We start from the raw sequence: 15,169 nt of genomic DNA on the forward strand, positions 1-15,169 counted from the left end.
TATCAGGCTTACCTATTTATCTTTTCACAATTCATTGATTTTAAGCTTTCATATGTTTCACCTCAACTATTAAATCAGCCTCCTGACTTCCCTTCTGGTCCATCCCTAACATGGCATCTAAGAATCATTGTATTTGAAACGAATGAAATGAGCCAAGTTGCTCTTTTGGTTAGGATGCTCTCACGGTTTTCGTTTGCCTCTTAAATATGAAGATAATAACATTCCCAGTCTAAACTACCATCAAGGGTATTTGTTTGTGTTTGGATACTCAGCCCAATACCTCCCTTATTGAGTACTGTACTCTCAAAGAATCCTATGTTTCCCTACTCTAGCGATGGCCACATGGCCCACCCACTTTAGTCATACACTTTCTTTGGGACTTTAAGTCTTGAGCAAACTCCTGCAAGGAGTAGATATCCAACAGAATTCATTAATTTCCTGATACAGTCATATGTCTTCCAATTCATGCAATCTTGCTAAGGACAGGCTATTTGCTTACAAACCAAAAGCCTTATTTCTATTTATTTCATACTTCTCCCAACTACTCGAACCTTTAATCTCTTAGCATGCCACAGGAGTCTTTCAAGTCATGAAGATTTTGCAAATATTCTTCTGTCACAGAATGCCTCCCTTTCTACCTAAGAAGAGCTCCAGATTCTGTGTTCCCTTAACCTAAGACATGCACCCTGATGGAGGTAGTTAACCCAGTAGAGTAATTATCTTTTGTCTTCCCTCCTTTACGGAAAGCCCCTTTTCTTTCATATGAGGTCTGGAAGTTTTGATAAATAGATAAATTACTATGGATGGTAGGCCTTATTGTTTGTGCACGGGAATTTACATTCTGTAATAAGTGGGGCACATCTACAGAATTCAAGAAAGGGTCGCACATCGAAGGCAATGGTACCATCATAAACTGCATAAGACTGGCCATAGGGTGAAATAGTGATGAAAATTAGGACAAACACCAGAAGAGGGTGGTGATGAGCACAAGATTGTGACAAGAAGACAGCTTCCTTACTTAGTTTTGAAACTACATGAGTTTTTAACTGTTATTTTAATAACTTGTGGTTAAAATTCTGATGAGATAAAGAACACAGAATCTATAGTCAGGCATGGATTTAAATTCCACACCTCTGGATTTTTATCTGCAAAATGGAGGAAATAGAACCTACCTCATAAGGTGGTTGTTATGAGAATATAAGGTCACAATGCAGGTTAAGTGCTTAGCTCAGTGCCTGATGGTTCTGGTCATTCACCCTCCCCAGTCCAACCCTGTAGCTGCCCCTTTTGTCCCTCTGTTCTTGAAAGCTATCTCTCATGTGGGCAGAAATTCCTTGATTCTCTCAGTAGCTTCTGCTTGGATCTGGCCAAAGGTGGGCACCATCAAGAGATTTGAGAGCAGAGAGAGACACACACAGAGATAGAAAGAAAGGTGAGGATATTCTCTCCACACCCATTTTGGCACTTTATCTCTGGCCATAAAACTGTATCTTTCAGGGGCTGGGAAGGTGTCTCAGTGGTAGAGTGTTTGCCTCGCATGCATAAGGACCTGGGTTTGATTCCTCAGCACTACATAAACAGAAAAGGCTGGAAGTGGCGCTGTGGCTCCAGTGAAAAGCTGAGGGACAGAGACCAGGCACAGAATTCAAGCCCCATGACTGACAAAAAACAAAACAAAACAAAACAGAACAAAACAAAAAAAAACCAACTACTGTATCTTTCCATAATTCCAGCTCCCCTCAGGTGGTGGTTCTTTTGTAGGTGTTCTTCTCACAGGAGCTGGGAACGCTAGAGTTTCCCTTTGTCATAAATAAGGTCCAGGAGCAGTTATAGATCCCCACTGTCCCTAATTTTGGGTGCTTCTTGATTGTTCATTTAACCCTCTTCAGATCAGATCTATAGTTTCCCCTCCCCTGCCCCCACCTTTAAGGATCTTTTGTTTGATAGATAAAATCTGTTTCCTGTTTGTATCTTGATATTGTGCCTAGGAATTGCTTAATAATGCAAGCTATTGTTATCATTGCACATAGTGAGTATTAACATTAACTGTTTAAATAAACTATTTAAACAAATATCTATATGTATTAATACTTATTAATGTTATATTAAACAAATCTGAATATTGAGCAGAAGGCAGGATTCACAAGGTTTTTAAAATAAAGAGAAAGTGAGAAGCCAGTGGCTCTTGCTTATTTATAATCCTAGCTTCTACAGAGGCTGAGATCTGAGAATTGACACTTGATGCTAGCTCTGGCAGACAGATTCAAGAGACTGATTTCCAATTAATCAACAACAGAAAAGTCAGAATTGAAGGATAGCTCAAATGGAAGAGTCTCAGTCTTGAGCAAAAAAGCTGAGCAAGATTATAAAGCCCCAGCATTGGAAATAAACAAATAAATAAGTAGATAAGTATGCTAAATAAATAAATAAATAAATAAATAAATAAATAAATAAATAAATAATGTAGAGGACCTCAAGTGTATTTCATGTCTACAGAGAGCTGTTTTGCTTCCAGTTTGAAATAATTTTCAAGTACTGGGATGGAAAAGATGAAGAAACTCTACAATGTGGTGAGTTTTGGGGATAGACACAAGCAAATCATGCTAGGTGAGCACTCGTTATTTTAGACTCAATCTTAGCTGTGTCAATCTCATCTGGGTTCAAACGGTTAGGGAAAAGCTTGAGTTTGTATTTGCTCCCCTCAGGGGTATGCATTTTATTTTTTTTTAACTTTTAGCTTCATTAAGGTAGCTGTGATATTTTTTATTATACTTAAGAAATTGTTATTGCCCCGTAATAAATAAATCTAAGATGGCCCCTTTTACTTGCTGAAACTATGGAATAAAGTCTTTGGACAAGCCACAAATATCGGATTCTATGAAAGCCTGTTGGCATGCTCTTTCTCTTGATTTATGTCAGAGAAGAAAGAGGAGAAGGATAAGCCTTCACATTTTGAACTGAAAAATTGGAGCTGTCTAAACCTTATGTAATATAACAAAGTCAGATACCCACTTAAAGAAACTGGCATTGTTTCATGCAAAGCTTCAGTTCACCGGTCTTATGTTTATTTTGAAATAATAACTCATTGACTCCACCTGTATTTTCACAAGAAGAAATTGGATCCATCTGAACTGAACAGCCTACCTCTGGGAGTAAACCCTTCTCTCTTATCCCACTATCTACAATGATCATACTGTGCATCATGTAAGTGCTGAAAATATGATATACATGATCCTATCACTGACTTAAACATGAGAATGACCTTGAACTTTCTTACATATGTGAAGGAATTTTCTCCTTCTGGCCCTTCAATACAGTTTTGAGAACCTACTATGTTCCAAGCCCTTGATCCTAGGGTCAGGCTGTAAAAAAGAGGCCATATCTTTCATAAATGGACCTCCAACTCACTTTGCGTGTGTTTGTGTCTTGTCCTTGTGGGTTTGCCCTGTGATTTTGGGCAGCTCACTTAGGCCTCAGTGTCTCTTCTGTAACATGAATACAAGCTAATAATATTTGCCCTGTGTGATTAAATAAAGAAATACTTGTAATTACTTAGAGGAGAAGAGAGCTCCGCAGAACAAAATGATTGGGTAATTTTAATCATCTGTCACAGAAAGAAATTACTGAGAGTTTGAGCATGCATTCACATGTTTGTTCATATGGTTATTTGTTCCTTCATTTGAAAAAATGATCTCTGTTCCAGAGGCTGTGCTGGAACAGGATTGAAAAGGCTAGGCTCCACACTTGTCTGGAAAGCACGAAGTTTCAATGTGTAGACAGAGAAAAGCTCATTTCCGTGGTGAGTATAAATGAGCTTCACTAATCCTACCTATGGAGACTGGTGCATATGACAGTAGGGTGGTTTAGGTTGTAGAGTTGAATCCATTCAATGGAAATCAAAAAGATGTGAAATAGAAAATGTATATCTAGGTACACACAATACACATAAACACAAAATATATACCTGTTCTATAAATTATTGCTCCTGATTTTGACTCCATGACAACATGGAGTGACAGTTGAGAGTAGTGTTTTCTGCAATCAGGCTGCCTGGATTTGAATCCCAGCCTTATATCTAACTAACTGTGATGGGGGGGAACAAATGTTTTAGCTTCTCTAGTTCATTTAATCTTCAGTAAAGCATGGATGATAATAATAGCATGTAATTTTTTGTTGGGGGATGGTACTAGAGTTTTGAACTGAGGGCCTTGTACTAACTAGGCAAGCACTTCCATTTGTTTTAGTTATGATTTTTCAGATAAAGTCTTACATTTTTTGCCTAAGGCTGGCCTCAGACTTTTATTCTTCTCCAGAATATCTGGAATTACAAGTTTGCCACTATGCTACCATAACTATCTTGCTTGCTAAGTTTTTGCCTAAGTGTGTCTCAACCTGTGATCTTTTTGTCTCTACCTCTTAAGTAGCTGGGATTACATATATGAATTACCACATTTTAGTTTCAAAACTTAATCCTGAAGTTTCTAGGGAAACCTTAGATAAGTTAATACATTAGAGATGTTGGTGCTCAGGATTAGCCTACAAACCTTGAGTCATTTTTCTGAGGAAGACTAAAAAGAGCACAGACCTACTCAACCAATAACTTGTTGAGTGACTTCACAAGGAACAACCTCTCTGAACCTAGTTTCTTTATCTGTAAAGTGGATATAACATAGTTAAGCATGAGAAATTGCTTTAAGAGGTAAATGAGATACTGTACTTCTTGATAATCAGCAGACTTTCAGAGAAAGGCATTTCTTTTTCTTCCTTTCCCTCCTAAAGGCTTAAGAAGCATTTGAAATGGGTGACACTGATCAAGAAGCATTATACTCATAACCTGATTGGTGTCATTGAAACCCCTTTGCTACTTAGTAAATAATAATAATGATAATAATAAGCATTTGAATCAGGTAGCATGAGAAAAGCTAAAGGCAACAAAAGTTGAAATGATATTCCTGGAAATTGCCAGTAAAAATATCACAGAGCACATTTTTAGCATTCAAAACTTGCCTTTTTTTAAAAAAAAAAGTTCTATAATTATTCCCTCTACTGAGAGAATAATTTATCCACATGTATTATTCTCTGATCATTGTTTGAATATGAAATAATGAATTGGAATGAATTAAATGATAATTCTCTGAACTGCTATAAAACTCTTGATTCTACTTTCTTACTTTCTTTATTTTTATTTGTAGTTATGCTGTCGTGTGTGTGTGTGTGTGTGTGTGTGTGTGTGTGTGTGTGTGTGTGTGTGTGTGTGTGTGCCAGTACTGGGGCTTGACCTTAGGGATGGAGTGTTGTCCCTTTAGCTTTTTTGCTCATAGCTAGCACTCTGTCATTTGAGCCACAAACCCACCTCTGGCTTTTTGTTAGTTAATTGGAGATAAGTCTCACAGACAGTTCTATGAGATGAACTTTTTTTTCTGGATATGAACTTTGATCTTCAGATCTCAGCCTCCTGAGTAGCCAGGATTACAGGTGTGAGCTGCTGGAGCCTATTTATGCTGTCTTTTATAAACAGGGCAGAACATGTGTTATTGTGCAATCCGTCAGTAAGAACAGAACTTTGTCAGCAGATACTCAGGTGCTGAGTATTACCCAGCACCTTCACCCCTGGCACCCTTCCTCTGTTCCCTCTACTGCTTTCTTTATGGAATAAGGATCATAGAACACTTTTAGGTTAATTTTTCCATCTTATTCTCTCAGAATGAGATAACAAATAGCTCAGAAAGGGAAAATATCAGAATGCTTCATAAGTGACAAATTCCTTCCTAAATATTCCATAATCGTAGTAATACAAAGCAAGGAATGAACTCCTTCACTTAGTTCTGGATATCACTTCTGTACCAGTCCCTCTTTAGAAGCCTGGCTTCAGGTTTCATTTCTTGCCTGAACAGGTTCATTTAAATTCAGTTTATTTAATGACTTGCCTTTTGCTCTTAATCCATTGGTTGAAAATATATTGATACCTGGGCCCAGAAACAGCCAAAGGGAGATTTTGCACAGAGCTGCAGTACTGCCAACAGTAGTTAGCTTATCTGACCCTCACTAGAACAGCAGGTCTTGCATCTTCATGCTGCTGGGAAGGAAAATATGGGAACATAAGGAGAAAATTTCAGTCTTCTCTTCACATACCTACCGGCCATTTCCTGCCAGAGAGCTTGGCAAGGCCTTTCTGAACTTCTCGGGGTCAAATTCTCTTTGTAGGTACAGTGTTAGAGTTGAACTAAATGTCTAGCTTCTCCCACAAGTGTCTTAGGGCTTTGCTTCTCTGTGATTGAACAATGAACCTTAGAGGATGGGGACATTTTTCACATTCCACTGTGGCAACAATCCTTTAAGCCAGGCGGTCCTCACCCCACCCAGAGCCTGGTTCTATACTAACTTCTCCAGGCTGCTTTCCAGCCACTCCATTCATGAAGCAAACTTAATTGTTGGGGATTTCTACTGCTGGAATCCACTCTCACTCTAAAGCTTAGGTGAGGACAAGCTTACGTTCCATTCTGTGTGGACAGGTTTGGACAAGCCTGAGTAGAAACGGGACTACTGACTATTTTAAATAGGTCTGTAAAAGAAATCTGGGAAAATTTGGTACAGCTCAGAAGAGGGAGACTGCAAGTTCAAAAACTAACTGACATAGATGGTATTTTTCAAGTGGGATTTGCTTGTTGTGAAGTAAAATGTCATATACATCTTTTGGGTTGACCCACCATTGAGATGGCATAAACTATTCTTTTTTTCTTTTCTTTTCTTTTTTGTCAGTTGTGGGTCTTGAACTATGGGCCTGGGTATTGTCCCGGAGCTCTTTAGCTCAAGGCAAACACCTTGAGCTCTACCACTTAAGCCACAGCATCACTTCTGGTTTTCTGGTGGTTAATTGGAGATAAGAGTCTCATACATGTTCCTGCCTGGGCTGGCTTTGAATCCCTATCCTCAGATCTCAGCTTCTTGAATAGCTAGGATAACAGGCATGAGCCACCAAGAGCCCAGCTGGCACGAACTATTCTTGTCAGGATTTACTTGAATAAAATAAAAAGCTTTTTGGAACATCTTTTATTAAAGCATCTAGAGAAAAACATACAACTTATCAGTCTGCATTATCACAAAGTAAACACATTTAAATAATCACAAACCAGGTTAAAAATAGAGTACAAGATAAGCAGTCCCTACTGAGTCCTTTTTCCTTTTTAGAAATAAGTTTTTAGCTGGGTGCTGTTGGCTCATGCCTGTAATCCTAGCTACTCAGGAGGCTGAGATCTGCGGATCACCTTCAAAGCTACCCCAGGCAGGAAAGACCAGGGTCCGGCCAAAAACCGGAAGTGACACTGTGGCTTAAGTGGTAGAATGCCCACCTTGGAGTTGAAATGCTCAGGGACAGTGCTCAGGCCCAGAGTTCAAGACCCATGACCACCACCACCAACAACAACAATAACAAAAAAAGTAAGAAAGAAATACGTTTTTGTGGTGTGCATAGCATCCTTTGCTCATTTTCTTCCTCCCAGAAACTACTTTTTTGGGGACCATGTCTCTTCCATTCTTACTGTGTGTGTGTGTTTAAATAATTTTCTGTTCTTTTACACAATACTATTGACTCTTCTCTTCCCTTTAATCTAGAATTCAGTAAATGGAATAATAGGAAATGGGAGAGGCAGACAGGATGAATCTCACCATGGCTGCACTGTAAAGAACATGACAGCTGTGGCCAGGTCCACAGGGATTTTTTTTTTTTTTATTATTATCATTGTTTCTCATCTCACATAGATTCCACATGCAGGCAAGCCTCAGAATCTCATTCTGATGTAATAGGTGAGGAAACAGGCTCAAAGGGATTAGGTGGCTGACTCTGGCCTTTGGAAATGATCTCCTTGTAAGAGCTCCACCTGGTCTAGGGTACTGTCTTTGCCTGTATACAGGGATTTTTCACCAAGGTGGTGGGTCCTCTTTCAGGATCCCGTAGAGCACAATGTGACTTCCCAGAAATCTGAGTGTACACCACAAAGAGGTGGGAAGAGAGGTAGAGTAAGAAGAAAGCGAGATCAGCAATACTGGAAAGGTAGTGGGGGGGGGCGGGTGTTTCACTCCCCGTTAGCCACTGTTACTTAGGTGCTGTTCCCAGTCGGCTGCAGTGACTCAGTGGGGAACACAGCACTCAGCCATGCTGGCTCCTGTGCCCCTTACCTTCAAGCCAAAGATAGTATTGTCAGTAAGGTCAGCTGCCGGACAGACAGTGCGTCCTCAGGTCCTCCCTCTCTCCCCCCCCTTCCTCTCCCTCCCCCTGACCCCCTCTCGGCTCCCTCACCCCCTCTTTCCCCCTCCCTCTCCCGGTCCTCCTCCCATCCCTCCCCCCCATGTCCCTGTCCCCTCCCCCTCCATCTCAGCGTGCAGTGTGCACTGCGGGGCGCCCTCCTTTGCCCCGCAGCGGTCACAAAGAACAGCACTTGGCATCTTTACTCCCCACTGCCCAGGAGCCCCGACTTCTCAAAGTGCTGATGCCTGGTGCCCCGGGATCCCTGCCAGCTACAGAGTAGACAGCTCCGGCCAGGACCGAGCCTGGTGTCCCTGGGAGCCAGGGAGACCCGGGAGACCCGGCGCGGCTGGCATTCACTCCCAGATCCGAGCTGTCCGCAGTCGATCGGGGTGAAGGGCGGGCCCGGCCCGGGCGCGAGGTGGGCGGCGGGCGACCAGCGGCGCCCGGAGACGCGCGCGCCAGGCCCGGACCGACGCCTGCCCCGCCCTGCCCACCTCTCCCGCGGCCTGGGTGACTCCCGGCGGAGCCGGGCTGGGGCCGGGCCATGCCCTCCCTCCTTCTTGGCCCAGTTGGGAGCCACGAGAGCAGGCGCAGCGCCCCTACCGCCCGCTTTTCCGGCTCCATCTCTTGCACCTCCTCCTCCTCCTCTTTCCCCCTGCAGCCTGCGCTCAGTCATAACCGGTTCAGACTGGCCAGGGTGCCCTGTAAAGAAGAGAGCCCAGAGGGGAGTGTGTGTGTGTGTGTGTGTGGGGCAGGGGCTAACTTCCCAGGGAGCGGGAGGAGAAGGAGGGGGGCGCCCCTGGAAGAGGCAGGTCTCAGCAGCAGCTCCACGCGGCCACCGCCGCGGCGGGGCGCCGCGGGCACGGAGGGCGGCGGCCCCCGGAGCCGCGCGTAACGGGACCGACCGCCCAATACCGCGCCGGGGGCCGGGTCCCGGGATAAATAGCTGCCCGGCCCCGGAGCTGCGAGGACAGCGGCGTCCACCGGTGTCCTACCGGTGTCCACCGCCCCATCCGCCCGGCCTGCCCGGGGCACTGCGCTCCGTGCTGCGCCCCGGAGCCCCCGCCGAGGCCGGGACTCAGGTAAAAGGCTGCGGCTCGTGGGGAGGGTCCCCAGCGCCGGCGATCGCCCCGGTGGGGGCGACTTCCCGGAGACGACAAGTAACTCCTCCGACTCTGGACCGAGCCCCCAGGTGGTGGCGACGCCGCCGTGGCCCGCGGGCCGGGCAGCCTGCAGCCAGGTTCTTGATCTGGGGCTGAGAGTGTCCGCCTCGCACTTGCGTTCACCCGGTTGGCACTCTATGCTTTTAAATAGGGGTGCTTCTCCGCGGTGGGCAAAATGCCCCAGAAATCTGGGAGCTGCCTTGTGAATGGACTGTTAGAGAAAAAGACAGGTGATCTTGAGGGGAAGATAGTATGGGGGTCAGGGCGGAGTCCTGTCCCGGGACGCCCCCAAGAGTTTCTGAGGTTGCTGGTGGCAGAACAAAGACATTTGTGCCACCCAGCTGGGACCCTATTTTTCGAAGGTCCCCCAGGCCTCCAGCTCCCCAGATTAAGATCAGGTGCGCGCGGGTGCCCAGGGAAGAGTCGGGTTGGGGCGCCCCTGGTACTCCTGGGCTGCTAGGAAAACAGCACGTGGGGGTGTGGGGGTGGGGTAGAGGCGGGCATGTGTGCCCTGCAGTACCAGGTTCAGCCAGGTCAGCTCGGGATGTAGGCAGGAGTAGAACTCGGGAGCACTTGGTGCTTACTATGCTCGCCCTGGTAACTTTTCCCACAGGTTTTGTGAGAACTACTTACCATTTTTAAATCTGACCATTCAAAAGCAAATCAGTGCTTTGCCTTCATTCGAAGGATGCCAGCACCAACTACTCTAAAAGTTTAGTCAGCATTTACACTACATATATTAACTTACCTAGTAAGTTATTCGGTATAGCTATTTTGAATCAATTTCCTGGACTACAGTTTAGCAATATTTATTTTTAAATCTCGATGTATCTGGATAAACGTTTAAATTTTTTTAAAAAAATGGATTCTTGCACTCAAAGATTCTGCCAGCTGATAGTAAAGCTGGAGAAGTTAAGAAGTGAAAGGACAGATCACTCATTATAGAATTACAGATTAAACAATACGCAATATTGCAGATAACAGGTTTGGTGCTCATTTCACTACCAGAAACAACCCCCCCCCCAAAAAAAAAAAAAGTTCTTGGAAATAGAAGATAGATAATAAAATTGCTTAACCTACAATTCATGCTTTCAGCACCACTGATGGCCTAAGAAGAGGTTTCTTGGTTCCTTCTCTGGGACTCTTTATGTCTAAAGGACAAATATCAGGAAGGGAAAAGGGGTGGAGGGTAGATCAGGGTATTAGGAAGTCTTTACTAGCTTCTGGATTTGAGACATCAATGACAATAGTGTTTATGCATTGGTTATCTGCATGCTTAGTGGAACAGAACATAATGTTTAGGAGATGGGTCTGGTCATGAAACTGGAACTAGACAAACATTAGAAATGGTGAGATTTACAAGTTTTAATTCCTCACCCTTATCTTTTGAACTCTGAAAAAAAATCCATAGTCTTTCTTAAGTGAGAGGATTTTGGAGTTTATTCATAGAATACAGTTGAGTATAGAAGGGCCAGAGGAAGGTGAACTAAAGTAGCTTGCTTCAGAGAAAAATATTTCCTAGGGAAGTATCTCCTACTGATTTAGATTATAACTAAAGTTTGCAAAAATAAATATAAAAATGTGTGCATTGTGAGCTCCCTGATGTTTTCTTTGGGAGCCTCTTTGTAGACATAAATACATTCTCTGTGGAAAAAGGGATTGAACTATAACTTAAAATTGAATTCAAGGAAAAACAAGGCCTGGTTCCTTCCTTAAAGAGTTTAGTCTAGTGAGGAAGACGGGCATGTTTACAAATACCTATAATACAAACTAGCACAAATGAAGTCACATGACAGCATCAGTTGTGTGCTACTGAAGGACAAAGAAAAGGAGAGGTTCACTGGAGGTTATAAGCAGAAAAGTTTTGTGGCAGGCGCAGCATTTCAGCGAGGACTTGAAGAGGGAGGGGATTTCCCTGACAGAGGGGAAGTAGCATAGCACAAGTGTGGAAGGCTGTTGTACACAAAGGAAGCAGAACCTGGAATTTAAAATCGGTAAGACTGGGAGGTGGGAATGGGGCTAGATTGTGGGAAAAATGACAAGTATCCTATGTTAAGAAGTTACATTGAGTATCAGTATTATATCTTTGATGACAATTGCAACAGGGTTAACTAACTATATTGCTTGCCTTGAAAGTTAGTTTTGTGAATTTCTTCTTAAAATAAGTGATTAAAATCTCCCTGATTTTGTCTTCCATAAATGTTGCTATTAAAAGAGTAGCATGTTTAGAATACTTTTCATTGCTTTATTCAAATTCAGCTCTGTTTTTCCTTCAAACCTGCAGTTTATGATAGGATAATTTCCAGGTTGATCAGATCTTGGATGGGGAACCATTGACACTTTCCTGGGCCACTTTCTGTTCTATGTTTTAATTGTTAGTAACAGGAGTAACAGTTATTAGACATGCATGTCAAGGTAGCCCTATATTTTTTATTATCTTAAGACACACCATTTTAATTTTAGACTGAGAAATCTGGTAAGTTTGCTCAAATAAATAGAGCCAAGGTTTGAACCCAATTAATCTCCAGAGCTTGTCCTTTGAACTATTGTGCTGTTACATAATAAGGCATCACACACAACTATTCTTATGTGCTGATAGTGGAACTTAAACTCAGGGACTGGCTTGTAGACTTTAGCTTTTTTGCCCAAGGCTGGTGTTTCGCCATTCAAGGCACTTGTTTTACACTTAGGTTTTTGCTAGTTAATTGGAGATAAAAACCTGTCTTATTGGCTTTACTGAATAGGCTGGCTTTGAATCATGAACCTCAGATTTCAGCCTCCTAAGTAAGTAGGATTGAAGTGTGAGCCACCAGTATCAGGCACCGCATAATAACTATTTAGTGTAAGTTAAAAATTCGGTCTAGTACCTGTAGGAGGCATATTTTCTTTCTTTTTGTCATCATTCTCACAATTTGGATTGTTTTCACTCTATGCCGTCAATGTTAAGGCATATTTCAATGTCTTCATGCATCTTAAAATTATTACATAGAGAAGGTAGGATAGCACATGTCAGTAAAAACAGTATTTGAGAAGCTGAGGTAGGATAATTATAAGTTCAAGGCCATTCTGGACCCTTTGTGCCTCACCCAAACCAATATCACCTAAACAAATAAACAAAAACTATGATATGAATTTGTATTTGATCCACTCAAAATAGATTCTTAAGCTCTTTAAGAAGAGACAGGACTTGGGATGAGAAAAACATTAGCTTTAAATATGAAGAGCAAACCAGTGAAATTTCCAATTTCACATTCCAATATTTCATTATTCCCAGTTGTATCTCCAAATGTAGCAGATATTTTTGTGTTTTATCATCACACATACAGCTCTATATGTCTGAATGTCTTGCTAAAGAATGTATTCAAGCAACAGATTGGACATGCATAATTATATGTAAATTGGGTAAAACATATACAAAGCTAAAAGAATACTTCTGTGTCTTTAGTATCATATAGATGTGTATATATATATATATATATTTCTATCAGAACATCTCCTGGGACCAAGCATTGGGTAGGGTTGTGTGGAATGAAGATAAACTACAGGAGGAGTCTGGTAGCACCATGAGCAGGACAAGCTATAGAGACGAGATGCTAAACGTTTACCTATGCATCTGGCCCTCATTTTGCTTGTATTGAATTCTCTTGAGATTCTAAACTTTTCCTAATTTTCTGACTCTGAATAATAAACATATCCTGCCGTTTTCTCATCTGAGAGCAGGACTTAGATGACTATTTAATGGATTGTTAACTGAGGGATCTAAATACTGCTCTCTCCCTTAGCATGGCATGTTGAAACCTTAGTTTTCTCATGTGTTAACTGAGTGGTTGAGTAAGGTTAATGGATGACAAGTTCACAAGGTTCACTCAGGTGAATGAGGTATCATAAATGAGCATAGAAGCCAAAATTATGGGGGAGAGGCAGTGGGAGGAAACCCAGAGAAACTTTAACTACAAGTCAGACTTGGTCCTGTGTTAGGGAGGCATTAGGGAGTAGAAGAACTGGAGACATCTAATAAGGGTGAAACTGATTCAGTTCTAGTTAATGGTTGTATTAGAATGAGAGCATAGTGTTGCCAAGACTTGGATCTTTTGAGAGAACTCTGAAATTCAGATTTTTTAAAATGGGAAATCTAGCTTTAAAAAGGTTGCCCTATTCAAATTTTCTTAAATAAACATGTTAACACTGAGCAGGTCAAGTAAAACACACCTAGAGACCAGATATAGCCTTCTTGTTGCCAATGTGTGGTTAGATTATTTCCTATATCTCTTCTGGTTTCAGTGTGTGTAATCCTATCTTGGATCCATTTGGTCTCTTAATGTATCTCTTTCCCTTTTGCTGAAACATATCATTGAGCTAGATCTGAATGATGAACATATTGCTGATTGAATTCAGAGGCTCCAGGAGAGAATTACTTGTGTTAATTTTTCATTTTAGGGACAATTAGTATGATGTAATCCCAGAACCCAGAGATATTTCTTTAAACATTTTTCTTCTTCTTCTTCTTTCTCATCCCAAAGCGAAATAACCAAATACCAAGAAATTGTTTCTAGCTTTCTACTTGTCCAAAATATTTGTACACTTGACTTATGGTTATTGTCTTCAACCTGGCAAGATTTCATCATGTATAGTGTCCCTCTTCTAACCATAGCTATCAAAATTCCACAGAGATGAACAAGTTAAAGATTTGGCTCTTGTGAGTTGAGGTAATATAGATTTTATAAAAGAATATCTGGATGAATCAATAAAGAAAAAAATCAAAAATAATAGTTTTTCTTATTATTTCAAGCCTAAATTTTCTTTAATAACTATGATTCTTAGGAGCAATGTAGTGTAATTTTTTTTTTACTATAACCAAATTCTCTTTTTTCTTTTCTTTTTGACTGCGTTGTAGTTTGATTGTTTAGGTTAACTTGCTCATACCTCCAGCCTTGCTTTTTCAAGGTTTTTTTTTTTTGGTCATAGGGCTTGAACTCTGGGCCTGGGCGCTGTCCCTCAGCTCTTCAGCTCAAGGCGAGCGTTCTACCACTTAAGTCACAGAGCCACTTCTGGTTTTCTGGTGGTTTATTGGAGATAAGAGTTTCACAGACTTTTCTGCCCAGGCTGGCTTTGAACCATGATCCTCAGATCTCAACCTCCTGAGTAGCTAGGATTACAAGCATGAGCCACCAGCACCCGGCTTTCATGGTTATTTTGAAGATGGAGTTTCAAAAATCAGACTAGCTTCTAACTAGGATCAGATTTTCAAGTGGCTAGGTGTGAGCTGCTGGTTACCTGGCTTTGTATTGTTGAAGATGTCATTCTTAGATTTGGATGACTGGAATAAGTTCTTTGCTTTATGTCAATGAAATATTTCCCAAACAGGCAAATTAACTGACTCCACTTTGAGGAGCCTGATTTGGTCTAACTCTAACTTGAAGTCCCTAGCAGATGTTGACAATAGGAAGGAAACATCTGAGCAAACAAAACCAGGATAGCATGTTCATAACTGCCACAGAACATACCTCACAGGCTAAGATGACCACCAGAGGACAAACACAGGCTCTGGATGATAGCTCTGAGCCTGTTTGTCCTTGTGCTCAGCCGAGGCTCTAATGACTTAGTACTTCCTTGCACTTTAAAAATATGCTAACTATCACCAAAGGTTGAACATGTCTGGGAGGTAAACAACTGTTTATCATTTGAATTTTCTTTTTAATTGACAGATAATATTTGTGCACATGTATGGGGTACAACATGAGAGTTAAATGCGTGTTTACAG

At 41.8% G+C, this 15,169-nt stretch overlaps 1 protein-coding gene across 3 annotated transcripts in view; it reads left to right on the plus strand.

Moving 5' to 3' along the window:
• Positions 1-1,415: 1,415 nt before the first annotated feature.
• Positions 1,416-15,169, plus strand: part of Slc16a9 (solute carrier family 16 member 9) — a 46,612-nt gene continuing 32,858 nt past the window's right edge. Inside the window, exons 1-3 of one of the 3 annotated variants that reach the window (XM_070021056.1) lie at positions 1,416-1,432; positions 2,497-2,570; positions 3,704-3,799. The gene's annotated coding sequence lies outside the window, so the exon portion shown is untranslated. Of the gene's footprint in view, positions 1,433-2,496; positions 2,571-3,703; positions 3,800-8,962; positions 9,328-10,893; positions 11,403-15,169 lie in introns of those variants that run through there. The other 2 variants (XM_070021055.1, XM_070021053.1) reach the window with 2 other exon arrangements.

The sequence above is a fragment of the Dipodomys merriami genome, unplaced genomic scaffold (genome assembly GCF_024711535.1).
Source record: "Dipodomys merriami isolate MVZ:Mamm:240054 unplaced genomic scaffold, mDipMer1.0.p SCAF_14, whole genome shotgun sequence".
Classification (NCBI taxonomy): Eukaryota; Metazoa; Chordata; class Mammalia; order Rodentia; family Heteromyidae; genus Dipodomys; species Dipodomys merriami.